General features: G+C 37.1%; 1 long non-coding RNA gene across 1 annotated transcript; it reads right to left on the reverse strand.

The window, feature by feature from the left end:
* Positions 1-5,647: 5,647 nt before the first annotated feature.
* On the reverse strand, positions 5,648-7,127 carry LOC119781772. The gene is made up of 3 exons (XR_005280605.1): positions 6,905-7,127; positions 6,753-6,824; positions 5,648-6,125 (listed from the first exon to the last, which is right to left on the reverse strand). It is a non-coding gene; the product is annotated as an uncharacterized LOC119781772 (long non-coding RNA).
* Between the last annotated feature and the right edge of the window lie 4,872 nt (positions 7,128-11,999).

Consider the following 11,999-nt stretch of genomic DNA (forward strand, 5'->3'; position numbering starts at 1 on the left):
GCTTAGTGTGAGGGATTGCTGAAGAGTCAATGAGTCAATGCAATCAACTGGTTTTCCTCAGACAGAAAACTTTGTATCAATTTGACTGTATGATCTGGTTGAACTGTAAAGTGCCTTGAGATGACATGTGTTGTGAATTTGGCGCTATATAAATAAACTGAATTGAATTAAAACTGCAACCACTAAAGAGGATAACCATAAACGAAGTGTTTTCTAACATTCAGACTCCGACCTTCTTCACAAGTGGAATTTTGTCATTTCTGTGTGCAGTTTAAATCTCTGTGGTATCATCCCTTTAATCATTCTCAAACAATACTCTCCAGTGTCCTAGAAGACAATATATCCTTCAATAACACTGTCAGGGCTCATTTATCACCTGGAGCGCCGATAGGCCTCCAGCCTCCAGGTCTTTACACACCGATCCATTTGTTATTAAAGAATACAATCCAGTTTGAGCAAATAGTCGCTCAGAGAGTCCCCAAAGATTGAAATGAGAATGCATTTAGTTTAGAATAATTAAGAGTTTCTAAATGCAGCTCAAAATAAATGAACATCCCTTTTATTGGAAGACTTTAAAAATGTGCTGGAGAACAATTAGAAAGCTCATTCAGGAGAAGATTATTTGCTTAGTCCAAAGTAATGCTTCCAGTGGGGGTTTAGTGTTAAAAGTACAATTTTAAAGGAATGGGTGACACTTCAAGGTGCTTTACTATCTGACACGAAAGTTCTTTACTGACACTAATGAAAAGCTAAACAGCTCTAAGTGGAGAAACCCTTCAATCTATTAAACTTTAAAATGATGAAGCCAAAAATCTTGGGGCTTTTTCAATGACTCGGTCAGACAAATTACAGTTGTACACCAGGAGCAAATAATATAATAGTGTACCTTAATAACAATTACATTTTTAAAGCCTATCGGTGCAACTGTCAGGAGACATTGAATTGAGTGACATTAATGGATTGAGCTTCAAGGCTGTTTTATTTTGCGGGTCAATCGAGGGGAGAAGATAGGTTGTTGTAAAATTTAATCATGGTGAATAAATCAGACAGGACATTGGCGGAGGAAACATGCCGCTGCAGTGAAAACTAGACCATGTTAAGTACAGAATCATATCTCTGTTGTGCATAGCCAGCATAGACAGATCAACACCCCATATATACAAAGTGTGTTTTCATGATAGACATGCAGTGTTTAATTTCTAGATAAACTGTCCTTGTATGTTCAAATCACACTTGACGCCTAGATCCATGGACCCAGATACATTGGGTTAATCTTTATAAAGAATGATTCCAATTGTATCCTCTTCATGTCCCCTTTATAATGCTGAGGAATCTATCAAAAGTCTAAGCTCTTAAAGGAAATATTTTGTTTAACAGTTTAATGTGCAGCACTGTTAAGTGTTTGGATTGGGATGGGGAATTTGCAAGCTATCTGCATGCAGGACTAGATTCTGATTCTTTACATTATTATCTGGGAAGAATTTAACGCCATTCAGTGGAAGTGAATAACTAATCTGCTTCATTTTCACAGACACTGGTCCAATCTTTTCTCAATGTAACAAAAAACAGACAAAAAGGACCCAATATCTGAGGTCGAAAGAGAGTTGGATTTAACCAAACATTTATTAATGACGAAACAGCAGAGAACAGCTGGAACCTCTGCAGGGGGAGAACATAGGTTAGTGACCATGTCTATCCAGTGGTGTCAAAACTACACACATTTTTTGCTTAAGTAGAAGTATAGATACTGCAGTTTAAAAACACTCTGGTAAAAGTTGAAGTATCCCCTTGACCTCTTTACTCAAGTAAAAGTGAAAAAGTATGTGCTCCAAAAACTACTTAAAGTATAAAAGTATAAAGTAAACTTAAAAAAAAAAAAACGATGCCACTATATGTGTCATGATGTTACAAAGTTCTGACCCAAAATGCAGAAAACCGAACAGAAAGACCAGGGGAACGGTTTAACGGGTTTTATTGAAGAAGTTAAACAGGGGGAGAAGTGTTGCTCTGAAGATTGCTCAATCGGAACTGTAAAGTGAGGGGAAGACACAGCGGTTAGTTCAGGCTCAGTGGGGAATTTGACTCGTGAACTTGGAGAAGAGGATTTGGTTGCCGACTCACGTTTCCAGAGAAGTTGTTGAATCCTTGACTCCTGTCTGTGTGCCGTGGTTCCAGTGTTTGTCTGATTCGGTGGAGGGCGGAACAGGGTTTACCCAGAATGTGATTGATTGTTAGTGAACGGAGAAGCTGACTGCCACTCAGATTTCCTGCTGTACTTGAATGGGTCGTAGTGGAGAATAATCCTTTTCTCAGTGAGAAGCTCAAACGATCTCTTGGGGAAAGTGGATCCAAACCTCTTGTTTGAAACCCAGCTCAGTTTGAAGCTCAGTTGATCCTTCCAGGGAGAGAAGGTCAGAGAAATCCAGTTTACAGGATCACTTCCTGCCGAGAGGCAAATACAAAAAAAAAGTTAAACTCAGGTTGACAAAAAGCTCAGCTTGACTCAGCAAAAACTCAGCCTGGCTAGAGTACCCAAAACTGGCAAACACTCTGGCTTTAAAATAGTGGCAGTCAGCAGCCTAAGAACACTCCGTTTAACGAGGAAACCATCAGCAGGTGTGTGAGGAGGCGGACCAGAACCGGGCGCCTCCTGGTGGATGAAGTGAGACAAACAGACAAACAGAAACACAAACCCAAAAACAGGAGTCCTGACAATATGAATTGAAAGCTCATTTTTAAGACCATTTCTAAAATTCTTTGAGATAGGGTCCAAGGATGAGTAAGGTCTTGTTGGTCTTGCTTCTGATGATTTCCTCTGGCGTCAACAGAAATTTGACGATTAGCTGAATGTTTGCATTACATGACTCATCCAATGACACTAGTTTTAAACTGTGAACGTAAGCGTAAAAAGGGGCAGGTTCAAGGTAGCAGACCTATCACAATCATGAGTGCAGAAGGGAAAGTGCCGTATTTTGCCAATGAGAAACAAAAACTCATCTTACAGGAATAAGAAGAAAAAAAAGTCATACATGGTGGCGGCATGAAAGAGGCACAAAACAGTGTGAATGTGCTAATGAGCAAGTTACATATCAGTGGCGTTTAACACAGCCAGCATCCCAATAACTGTATTGTGTTTTATTTCATTCACATCAGGAGTAAAGAGGAGTTGGGAGCAAATAAAAATAAATCCATCCATCCATCCATCCATCCATCCATCCATCCATCCATCCATCCATCCATCCATCCATCCATCCATCCATCCATCCATCCATCCATCCATTTTCTGTCATGCTGTCAGAATAAGTTCACGTAATGTAATAAATAGTAAATAAATACACTTAACCATGCCCCCAGCTACTGAATCATTTTTTTTTTACCTGTTTCCACTATGCATGCACTCTGTGCATAATCAGGAATATGACTAATACATGCATATATTTTCTTTCTTTTTGTTTCTTTTTTTGCACAAACAACTTTATCCTTCTTATTTGGATTCAGCCTGCCCATTGAAGGCTCACATTTTACTGCAAAGCAACCCCTTTGTATTGTGAGTACCATCTCAATCTCTCTGTCACTCTAAATCATACTCGAAACAGCATTTTTTCTCCAATCATTAGAGATTTGGCTTTTACATAAACTCTGTGGTTACCATATACAACAAAAGCTCTATTTTGTATTGCCTTGCAAGGTTGTTGCCAGATAGTTAAAAGCATGGCAGATATAATCTAATTTTAAATGAGGACAATCTCTAATACATGTATTTAGGATAGCACTCATTTAGAAGTAGATTATAAATGACTGCAGTCCTTAATACATGTATATGACTCTGTAGTTCACACAAAGTCTTTTTTATGGATAAATGACACCAAACTGAGAGGAAAACAATAGGAGCACAACACAAAGCCCAGAACTAATTAGGAACCAAGGCTTGGTGAAAAAATGAAGAACCACTTGTGAAAACCCAGATTTTTCTTAAGATAAGACTTAAGTCGGGCTCAAACCACAAATGGGCATAGCAACATTTTTGAATAGGTTTTTACCAAATTTTATGCTGCTTTTTATAATCACCTAATTGCTGTCGTATAGCATTGTGGAATTTAAAAAAAATAGTTTTTATTTAACCCTCGCTGAGTTTGAGCAGCTGATTTATGCCTTTGTCTCATTGAGACTGGACCAGTACATCCCACATCTTATTGAAATCGAAAAGCAAATCATTCCCGTAAAAGATTTAATAGTACTTCCAGCATCTCGCTTAGAGCGTGTTACACAGTTTCCCCTCTTTTTCAAATGACACAGTGACAATCCTAAACAAACTTCACCAATCTTCTTGGCTCTTACATGAAAAGATCTGTTCAGTCTTTAGAGATTAACTTCTTCCATAGCTTTCTTTCATATTTTTGATCATCTGTGTGATACAGTTTGATTATAGTTCCACAATGCATTAAAAGGATAAAACATGAAATTGTACAAAGGCTTTTTTATGGGGGTCGCCAATGACTCCACTATATTTTAGCATTATAGACTTAATGAACACTGAGCTCCAAATGGAAAGCTCCAAAGTTCAAAACAAACAAAAGACTGAGTTAGCTTCTACTGAGCAGTAATCATACGAATATCCCTTCAACTAAGGATAATTTATTATAGTTCATTACAGAGATTCTTGCTTATGTTAATCTGGGGCTTTTGTGTCTATAGTTATGAAGAAAGTTTTTGCATTTAAAGCTGCAGGCTTTGTGGACTGAGCTTAAATAATTCAAAGATCTAATTGAACTGGATATGTAACTTTCTTTGATGACTTTAACAACATTGCTGTTTCCCCTTTTTTGTACTTCTGTTTACTATGCAAGCCTTGCTCAGAGAAAACTAATTAAGTTTTAATGAGGAGTGTTCACATAATTTATAACAGAGGGGATTGTGATTCATTTGAGCCATTTGTTATGTTTGATTTACATGATTTAACACAAATAGATAAAATAGAGAATAAGAAGCAAAGGAATTGGTTGGAATAGGTTAGTTCAGGAAAAAGGTTTATAGTCAGCCAAATTTCAAATAAGTGAAACTGCATTATCAGAACAGAGAAAAAAAGCTTAAGAGGCACCGAGTTGTTGTAAAAAATCAATTTGCACTTGCAATTCAGCAGAAGAGGAAGATGTGTTTTTTAGATTGAATAGTGTTTTTTTTCCTGCCTCTTTATTGAATACAGGCATCTTTCTGTTGCTGTCCAAATCCTTTAAACACCTGTGAATGTCTGGTGAATGAGCATTTATGTTTCAAAGAAAGATTACCAGCAAAATATTTTCCAATCTACTTTATCAATTACTGTCAAAAACGATGTTATCCTTAGCTGAAGAATGTGTGTAAATATATCTATATCTATATCAAAATATATATATATATATATATATATAGATAGAGATATAGATATATATAGAGATATAGATATATATATATATATAGAGATATATATATATATATATATATATAGAGAGAGAGATAGATATAGATATATATAGATATGTTTTTTGTAACAGGAGTTCCTGTAGTTTAGTAGTTGACTTTAAAGCAGAAGGATAAGGGTTTGATCCATGTTGCATCAGAAAGGGCATCTGCTGTAAAAACTTGTTGAGAAACTCATGTTGACATGCTATTGTAACCCCTGACTAACGTTAAGTAGATTATGGGAATGCAAACATCTGGACCAGTCAATAGGTTCGGCAGGAGTACAATGAAACTGAAGTGAGTGCAGAATGAAATAGCTGGAGACAGGAGATGCGCAACAATAATAATTGTATTGATAAGCAAAATAGAAAAAATATAGAACATTTACAATTTCAATAACAATAAGCCGGCAACAGAAAACAAAACAAAACCCCAGTCCCTGAGCTCAGTGTTTGTTTGTTTTTTTTTTAGTCAGTCAAGGCCTTTTATAGTTTAGTTCTTTTCCTCTCCGTCAGTGTGAGTTGTTACCACTTTGTTAGCACGTGAGGATGAGGATCTTCAGAAGAGGGATCTTCAGATGAGAGTTCGGTTCAGTTCTGGGTACAGGCTCGCCATCCCCTTCCGGAGAACATCAGGTATCCAGGAATCCGATTCGCAGCTTTCTTAACCATCAGAAAATACCTAGCCTGCACAACAATTATGGTATTATTGTATGCAGCTAAATATTTCTTCTCTCACACAGCTATAGCTTAAGTTTTTATCTTCTTTTCTCATATTATCATTTAGAATTAAACAATAACCTTTTACATTCATGTTTTCCTTAATCACAGTATCTTTTGTTTTACATGAAAACTTTTATGTTTAACATTAAATAACTTTTAACTCACAGAAAACAATTAAATGAATTTCTCCTTTTATCTGTTTGTTTTCTTTTTTAGATTAACCATAAAATTATGATAAATCATCTTAAACCAATTAAATGATTGATTTTTAACTCATCTTTCAGGTTTTGTTAATCATGACATGAAATGCAGTAATGTTTTCTCAGCATTACCTAGGATTTCTATAAACTATGACAAAATAAGTAATAAAAATGTGCATTTAACATGAAATAAACAGTAAAATTAACCAAGAAACGGTAGAAAATAAACACAAAATGCTTCATTAAAGTATTGAGAACTCAAATTTCCCTTGGTGAAACCACAAATTAACCAGAATTAGCATTTCTAGTACTTTTAAACAATAACATTTCACCCGCGATTAGCATTAGCATAAGCTAATCTAAATATAGCACATTTAGGGTTTTAACTCACCAAGTTGAGGTTTCAGCACGAGCACCGCAAGGGACCTAGTCACACAGCCTCTCTAGCTCGTATTCCTTTCCACTTAACACAATTAACATCTCCAATTAGTATCTGAACAGAGCTAACATTTGTTTACAACCATTATCTTGCAGAAAACTCACCAAGAAGAGGTTTCAGCATGAGCACCGCAAGAGACCTAGTCTCACAGACTCTCTAGCTCGTGTTCAAGAGTGCAAAAAGACCGCAACGTGTTCGTGAAACAGGAAGTAAAGCGACGGAGTGAAAATTACATTTCCTCCTTTCAAAATAAAAGTTTTTTTCAAATTAAAACTCTAAATTATTTTACAAATAGTAGGAAGAGAAAAGTCATTTTCTCTACTTGGTTACACCATGGCCACTTCTGAATAGAGGAATAGCCACCAATTAGCTTGCGTTTTTATTTTACTGATGAAGCAATATTCTGTTCACTTCTCATAAAAAACTTGGTGGCGTGGAGGCTCATTACAACAGTTAAGTAAAGTCCTATTAATAATCATGACACCAGCATAATTATCCAAATATGTAATCCAACCAACCGTAAGGAATATGTGGTTTGAGGCTGAAGTTCCACAGCCAAAATGCTGTTGAAATGTTAAAACTTATATTGGTGGTTTACAATTAAAGGGCCAACACATATTTATTCAGTTCTACCTTTAACATTATAACTCAAAACAGTCCAAACATTATGTGTAAAATTGATAATATGTGTTTGCCCTACTTTCTCTGATTTGCAAGGTAAGACTTACAGATGTGTCCTTGTAGCTGGAACTTATTCTCACCTATCAGAGGGAGCTTAAAGAGGACTGTACCCCCAACGGCAGTGGCAATCAGGACTCTTGTTATTCTAATATAGGCTACTCCTATTTAATTTTCCTTTGCCTACCTTTTGTGAAATCTTGTGAATAAGTAAATGCAAGAAACCCACAGATGAAAAAGACGTGTCTGTCCCTCATAAGCTTCTTAGTTATCCTACATTTGTTTTTGTTTTTTTGGGTTTTTTTTTTTAGATCTTTTTCCCTTAATTGTAGCCTTCAGCTTGCAGAAGCTGAAAATGGCTTGAAGAAACCTGACGGTTCCTGATGCGAGTAAATGTGTAAAATAAATAACTGCAAGTGTTACGCAGTAAAAAAACAAAACAATTGTGTTAAAAATTCCAAGGCAACCTATTTTACTCTAAACAGAGTATTTACAACTATATGGAGTGTAAATCTGCTCAAGTTTTAGAGTTAATTGTCAGTGGAAAATTTGATAGCCGTGCCGAGTAACTTTTATTCTACATGGTGATGATTACCCTTTTGGTACTAAAATGAGTAAAATTAACTCTGAAAAGTTGACACTTGTTGCATAGTATATTTACCACTAATTTGAAATTTCGACTTGTAGTTATCTGAAAGAAAGTTATATTCAACTTTGTAGTTGTTAAAATATCACACTCAGTACTGACTTTGGGTGGGTGAGATAGACTGGCCTATGTGGCTTAGAAAGCAGTAGGCAGATGTCCAGTGTAGCAGGTGGTTTATTTACGTCCAAAAGAAATTCCCCTAAAATAACTCAGAGGTTTAACATGGCCCAGGAGTACATTAACTAAACTTAAATCGACCATAATTAATGTCAAATTCACCAAACTACAGTGACCTGGTTCTCATCCCTTCTGAACCTCACAAATCTCTCTGCTCATATGCACTACTAGCCATTCAAAATTTCCCCAATTTCCTTACTGGGCCCTTGGCTGGTCCCCTAAGATTCCTTTCTTAACCAACAATCTTTGTACTAAAATATTCTTTCTGTCATGATTTGTGGATATTAAGATCTAAAGAGAAATGTCCTTCTCCTGGTAAGAGCCTTTAATTCAGAGAAAGGGTGGAGTCAGAGTAAAAAATATGCACAGCCAGGAGAAGGAGGAGGTCACTCCATTGGCTGGAAGTTTGCTGCCATTCGGTTGGCATTTGACTGCGAAGGGCCATTTTGAATGGCTGCTACTGTACCTTCTTGTTTGAAAGACATGATGGCCTTCAATGGACTCTTCCATAAACGGATTTGGCTAAGCAGTTTACCCTTTAAAGGGGAACACCGTTTTTTTTTTTTTTACATTGGCCCCTTTATTTTACGTTATTACATCATGTTCTACTCACCCATATTAGTTTTCTGTCATTTGGAGCTGTAAAATGCATGGAATTAGAGTGTAAATTTAGAACTTTGAAATAAAGGAAGCTAGCAAAAATTATTTAAAAACTGCTCTAAATTAACCATCTTCCATTGTAGGTTGCTGCAGTAGGTGGCTCCTTTCCAGTTGTGCCAAACAGTCCCTGATGGGGGTTAATATGCAATGTTTATCTCTGATATTAAATAATTCTAGAAATTACTTTGAACTGTTATAAAGATATAGTTACCCTGAATATAGACCAGTCAGACTGTGCATACTCTACAAACTTTTTGTAGCTTCATTGTACGATTGACATACTGTACTGCAACCTCAGAAGACCATGTAGACTTGGAGGTTATGAAGTTCAAATAGGTGTCTTAAAACACACGGTTCTCTTCCAAGTTTGTAATTCCCAATATAATACCTTCAGTGTACTCTGGTAAAATAAGTTAGAAGCTTGATTTTATCCACCTACAGTAAGATGTTGGCCCTTATCTTAATACTTTAGTCTTGTTGTACTTCCTCTGTCCTTAGGGAATGCATACTAGATCAAGTCTCCACTATTGGACCAAAATGACTCCACAGGTGTGTCTTTTTCAGGGGTATCTCCTTTTCCACTTTTTCATTGGTCAGTCTCCCCAAAATCTAGATCAAGTTCTGTGTTGTTTTCCCCTTCAGAGACACCCCCTCGATCTTTGCTTCAACTTCTGTGCCCTCTTCATCCTGTTCCAAAATCTAGTCAAGAACGCCTATCAAAGAAACTGCATTCACAGTCACCTATCCATTGTGCTCAGAGAAAAAGGATATCCAGGCAAATGGCATGCTATATACTGGGGGTCTGAGGGAAAATATTATACAGAACTCTGATGGGTGTGGTACACTTAGAGGCATGAGCATAAAAATATGGGACAAAGATTTGTCTACAGAGACACCTGGTCTGGTCTTGATTGAGGTATGATTCATTGTTTCAACGGGAAGGTAGGTAGGTTTATGTTGGTGTGGGGTTACTTGGGTATGATTTTTCACCTGCTGGATATCTGGATAACGTTTTTTTTTATATGGCGGTCAGTTTCAATGGGGATCTGTGTGTGTTGTGTTAGTTCCTACCTTTTCAGAGGATCTCTGTAGGAGAACTTAGTATGTCTGGCTACGATCCAACCCTTTTGTGTGCTGTACATCTTAAAGGTGCAGTATTAGATCTTTTCTGATGCATTTTTTACCACGTGGCTTCAAGATCTCCCCACCGTCGCGTAGCAAGCGGTGAAAAAGAAGGTCTGGAAGTAAAACTAAAATACTGTAAATGGTCCCCGCTACATGTGAAATCTATGATTAACATCCTCCAATCAAAAAACACGGTCCGCTGTACACTATTGGTTCCTGACACGTCGGTCATGGTCGTCTGCTTGTCCCTACCCCCTGTGCGCCCACTGCTTCAGCTGCGCAGACGCGCTGCTCCTGCTACTCTGGATGCAATACAGGACCTTTGGCTGCGCCATGATGTACACCTTGACAGACAGCATGCACATTCATGTGTTTTGAAGGCGTGGTTTTGATGGGTGGTCTGAAGTGAGAGGCATGGTTGTGTATGTTCAAAAATGTAGCTTGCTTGAACGGTTTTTCCAACATCTCCTACAGCACCTTTAATGAGTTCAGTGACAGATGATTAAAACCTGTTTGACAACTTGGATGATTTCAAGCCTTCAAGTGGATCTCCTTTGCATGGTTGTCTCCTGACACCATCAATGGCAACCCTCAGCCTCTCTCCATCCAAGAATGGGTAAAGAATGGTCCATAAAAAAGTGGCTATGAAATACCACAATGATTTGCAGCTTTAACTGCACTGTAAGGTGTTTTTCAAAGTTTATACTGGGTGGGACTGAATACAAATATGCCACGGATAATTTTCTTTACTGTCACTGATATGTTGGTCTATCTCATAAAATTCTAATAGAATACATTAAAGTTTATTATGTTACTGTGACACAATGCGAAAATGTGGACGCATTTGCTGTAGTTCAATATATTTCAAGGTTGCATCTTAAATGCAAAAGTAGGACCGTTTTAGGCTTTCAACACCATCTCATATAAGTGAAGAGGTTATGAAAACTTTTATTTGTTCCTTTTATAATAACATAAGTGAGCAAATCACTCCAGGAGTTTTCAGTAAATTTGAACTGACACTTTTAATCTCCCTCTTTTCAAAAAGAAATTTAATGCAACATTTATTAACCCTATATGAAAAAAACAAATCTACAGATAGGAGTTTTCTTTGTCATATTTAAGCCTTCGTGGATTAGTTCAATTTTAGAGAGTGCTCAAAACATGAGATGTACTGAAACACTTGTATCACTTTGTTTGGTTAATGTATTCCATGTTTACTCTTTGAAATTGTGAACAATTTACTCCTGTTTAAACTAGGCTGCAATATGCACGTAATCTGCATCATGTATGGATCCCTCAAGAAGTCAATGTAAGTGTTGCATGGAAAACTGCCAGATGCTGGATGCTTGTCTCATGTACTTGTATTTGCTTTTAGATATGCAAAATAAATTTTATTACCTTCAACAGACATGTAGCCTTGTCATTTTATTACAGTGTAATGCATTGTCGTCAAGCCAAACTCATTTGTGTCAACAAAAGCACCAACATCTCTGACCTCAACAGCTGCCACCTGCATTTAGGTTCACAGCAGATGTTGCAAAGACAATAATGATAACAAATAACAGCAAGAACTGAAGTTCACTGGAGGTGGAAGCAGATGGAAAGCGGAGAAGATGGTGGGTGGTTGCACCCCAGAGGTTGCGATTTTATTTATAATTCCATGTTTATGCCTTATTCTATTTCTTCATCACCCTGCTCCCTCCGTTCTCTTACTCTCTCTCTGGAAAATAAGACCTGAGGCTCTCATTTGCAGCATCAGCACCAGTGTGAGGTATGCTGCTTTTTTTCAGTTTGAAAGGAGGCAGAGTTAGTATACTGTAGGGGTATAGATGTGTCATTATAAAACATGCAGGGTAAAGAAACTTACTTTAGAAGATCAACTCAAACCCAATCAGGCCATTTTAATACTATAC

This window comes from Cyprinodon tularosa, unplaced genomic scaffold, assembly GCF_016077235.1.
Source record: "Cyprinodon tularosa strain WSP-4 unplaced genomic scaffold, ASM1607723v1 ctg181, whole genome shotgun sequence".
Taxonomy (NCBI): domain Eukaryota; kingdom Metazoa; phylum Chordata; class Actinopteri; order Cyprinodontiformes; family Cyprinodontidae; genus Cyprinodon; species Cyprinodon tularosa.